This window comes from Haplochromis burtoni, unplaced genomic scaffold (assembly GCF_018398535.1).
Source record: "Haplochromis burtoni strain Fernald_Lab_line unplaced genomic scaffold, NCSU_Asbu1 Contig_967, whole genome shotgun sequence".
NCBI classification, from domain to species: domain Eukaryota; kingdom Metazoa; phylum Chordata; class Actinopteri; order Cichliformes; family Cichlidae; genus Haplochromis; species Haplochromis burtoni.
In genome coordinates this window covers 65,092-69,358 of record NW_024583328.1, presented here as the reverse complement: position 1 = coordinate 69,358, position 4,267 = coordinate 65,092, and the positions used below count along the sequence as shown (strand labels likewise).

General features: G+C 43.6%; 1 pseudogene; it reads right to left on the bottom strand.

Moving 5' to 3' along the window:
• Window positions 1-2,191: 2,191 nt before the first annotated feature.
• LOC121812943 lies at window positions 2,192-4,136 on the bottom strand (annotated as a pseudogene).
• Window positions 4,137-4,267: the final 131 nt, after the last annotated feature.

Sequence of the window (4,267 nt, the reverse complement as noted above, 5' to 3'; positions counted from 1 at the left end):
AGGCTGCAGAGGTTTGTTCATTTAATCATCACAGTGCATAAAATGGTAGAATAAGCCTAAACATATGAATGTATCTATGGGGTGGGCGATTTATATGGATACACCGTAATAACATGGGAATGGTTGGTGATATTAAAGTCCTGTTTGTGGCACATTAGTATATGTGAGGGGCAAACTCCTCAAGATGGGCGGTGACCATGGTGGCCATTTAGAAGTCGGCCATCTTGGATACAACTTTTGTTTTTTCAATAGGAAGAGGGTCATGTGACACATCAAACTTATTGGTAATGTCACAAGAAAAACAATGGTGTGCTTGGTTTCAACGTAACTTTATTCTTTCATGAGTTATTTACAAGTTTCTCTTTGTTCACAGCCATTGACATGTCGAAGAGGTTAACACGTGAGGAGCGGATCGAAATTGTGTTGATATCTGGTGAACAGTAACCGGGTCATTGCAGCAGATTTCAATGCAAGACACCCTACGAGACCACCCATCTCCCATGCTACAGTTAGCAAACTGCTTGCTAAGTTTCGTGAAACTGGTTCAGTGTTGGATTTGCCAAAATGTGGACGCAAGAAAACTGTCACTAATGAAGAAACATCAGTGGCTGTCCTAGCTTCATTCAGCAAGAGCCCACAGCGTAGCACTCGCCGCATGTCACTGGAGAGTGGCATTAGTCGAACATCCCTTCGGCGGATATTAGCTACTCACAAATGGCACCCTTACAAACTCCAGCTACTGCAGCATCTCAACGAGGATGACCCAGATCGGCGCACAGAATTTGCAGAATGGGCAAAACAAAAATTGGAACAGGACCCTCAGTTCACGCAGAAGATTTTGTTCAGTGATGAGGCAAACTTTTATGTGAATGGTGAAGTTAACAAACAAAACCACCGCTATTGGTCTGACACTAACCCACATTGGATGGATCCCTCCAAGACTGTTGGACCAACAAAAGTGATGGTTTGGTGTGGTATATGGGGTACAACGATAGTGGGTCCATTCTTCATCAATGGAAACCTCAAGGCCACTGGATATTTGAAATTGCTACATGATGATGTGTTTCCCTCTTTGTGCACTGAAGCTGGCACGTTCCCTGAGTTTTTCCAGCAAGATGGTGCACCACCACATTATGGGTGCCAGGTCCGAGCATTCCTAGATGAACAGTTTCCTGGAAAGTGGATTGGTCGTCGTGGGCCAGTTGAATGGCCCCCAAGGTCTCCCGATCTGACCCCCTTAGACTTTTATCTTTGGGGTCATCTGAAGGCAATTGTCTATGGTGTGAAGATACGAGATGTGCAGCACCTGAAACTACGGATACTGGATGCCTGTGCTGGCATTTCTCCTGCGGTGTTGCTATCAGTGTGTGAAGAGTGGGAGAAGAGGGTTGCATTGACAATCCAACACAATGGGCAGCACATTGAACACATTTTATAAGTGGTCAGAAACTTGTAAATAACTCATGAAAGCTGATACACATGATATAATGACAGGATGGAGGAAGTAAAACTAGATACAATGAACTAGGAACAAAAGTCTCTTTCAAAATTAAACAGGAAACATGGAGACACAAAGACAACAGAAGCTTGACAGACCTAAATTACAAACAAAAGGTGCCAAATAACCCAAAACCTCTGGTTTAGAGACCCAGTGACACATGCTGGGGTCAACTGGAATAAAGCCAAAGCAATTACCTCTGATCATGGAAAGCATTGGCTGTTCGATGCACCGCAGAGATTACGAGGAAATAAGTGCTAAGTTATCAAAACACCGTTGTTTTTCTTGAACTAAATCAGTTTTCAATTAAAAAGCTTTTCTTGTTATTTTACCTAACAAATGCATATGATTTATCTTTAAACTGTCTCTTCACCATGACCTCTAAGTCACATAAATGAGGCTTCCATGTTTAGATGACAGCAAATACCTGGTTCATATCTACTCGCATCTGTCTCATTTCATTGTCCTATTAATCATAGGAATGAAAATGTACTCAAATCAATCCTCTCAAAGGAAATAAAACAAGAAGAATCAAACGTAAAATTATTTTATTTACATATTCCTCATAGTAAACAACTTTGACACAGTCAGAACATTGATTGAATTTTCTTTCTTTAAAACAGAGAAAAACAGTTCCTTTAATTTGAACAAAATTTCAGATAAATGTAAATATAATTTAGACATTTCTCGGTTAAAATCAATTAATTTATTAACTAGACAACAAACAATATGATGTCAATGTAGCACCCACAAAGTGTGACTGACAAGTGACGTCTGTGCAGAGAAGAAACAGAACAACAATGAGCTATGAGAAACAATGTTGGAGAACAAAGAAACTGAAAAGTATTCCAAACCAACTGTTCTTAAGAAATTTTTTTGTCTATTTCCGTTTTGTGAACTCTGCGGTGTCTCCACCAGAGTACAATATAATACTGTGAAAAAACCAAAGTCCAGCATAGAGCGGCTGAGTGAATGTGGTCTGGACTCTGTGGAGGAGAGTCATGGTTTCAGAGACGCTGTAGAAAGACAGAATACCTGCTCTGTGATCCAGGTACACTCCTACTCTGGAGGACCGAGGACCTGAGAGGACAGTTTGGACAAAGTTGTGCCAAAATATGTAACTGTTTTTCTCACAACGTAATGACCAAGACTTGTCATTTCCACCAAGTGCACATTCATTTGACCTCCCTACTCGCTGATATTTTTGTATGCGACTGCTACTAAACTCCTCTCCCTCTCCACTCCACCTCCCAGTAACAACGTCCAGTCAGACTCTCTCTACTCAGGACCTGACACATTACAGTGAATCTGTCTGGATGATCAGAATAAGACTGTTGTTGTTTCATTAATGTTGCTTTTCTGTTCCCCTCAGATAATAACAGATGTTTGCTGTGTTTGGATCCAGTGTGATTTCACATGAATATTTTAAGAATCCAGCTCTGGTCTTTGGCTCTGCTGGTGACAGTAAAACATCCACTTCAGTGACTGTCAGTGAGATGTTTGTCCATTCCTCTCTCAGAATGTCCTGTAGTTTATCTCTGGTCTCTGACACAGCTGCTGTCACATCCTCAAAGTAGCTCAGAGGACGAATATTGATGCTGGATGAGTGTGTAGACTCACTGAGTGCTGACAGTGAGGGGTAGTTGTGTAGAAACTGGTTGTGATCCTCTGTGTGTGAGAGCTGCTCCAGCTCGCCGTCTTTCCTCTTCAGCTCAGCGATCTCCTGCTCCAGCTTCTCCTGAAGCTCTTTGACTCGACTCACTTCAGTTTCCTGCTGGGATCTGACCTGCTGCTTCACATCAGAGCTTCTTTTCTGGAGGAGACGGATCAGCTCAGTGAACATCTTCTCACTGTCCTCCACTGCTTTATCAGCAGAGCCATTGATGGCCTCCACCTCCTGTTGAAGCAGCTTCACATCTTTCTCTCGCTCCTGGATTCTCTGCTGGATGTTTAGTCGTCTCACCTCGAGCTCCTTCTGCTTCTCAGTCCTTTCTGCTGCAGCTGGGACTGTTTCATGGCCTTTATGTTCATCCATCAAGCAGAGATAACAGATACTCTGCTGATCAGTACGACAGAAAATCTTCATCACCTCATCATGACGAGAGCAGATGTTCTCCTGGAGCTTCTTGGAGGGGGCCACCAGCTTGTGTTTCTTTAACGGAGCTGCATCATAGTGAGGTTGGAGGTGTTTCTCACAGTAAGAGGCCAGACAGACTAAACAGGACTTGATGGCTTTCAGCTTCCTCCCAGTGCAGACATCACAGGCCACATCTTCAGGTCCAGCATAGCAGTGATCAGCTGGAGCAGCTTGGAGTCCAGTCTTCTTCAGCTGCTCCACTAAAGCTGCTAACATGGTGTTTTTCTCCAGGACAGGCCTCGGTGTGAAAGTCTTCCTGCACTGAGGGCAGCTGTGGATTCCCTTCCTGTCCTCTTCATCAAAGTGGGTTTTAATACAGTTCCTGCAGTAGCTGTGTCCACAGGGTGTAGTCACCGGATCCTTCAGTAGATCCAAACAGATGGAACAAGAGAAGGTTTCTCGGTCCAGCTGAACTCCTTTCTGCGCCATTTCTCCTCTCAGTGTCAGTGACTGTGTGAGTTTCTCTTCCTTACAACTGAAACCAGTCTGACCTCTGATTTCTGAATGGAGCCTCTCAGCTCTTACACGTCACCACATGTTGGTTACACCCATCTTTAAACTGCAGATCTGAAGGTAAGGGAACGAGGAAACGTGTGAACAGAGAGGAGGTGCTGTGTTTCCAGTGGTGCCTG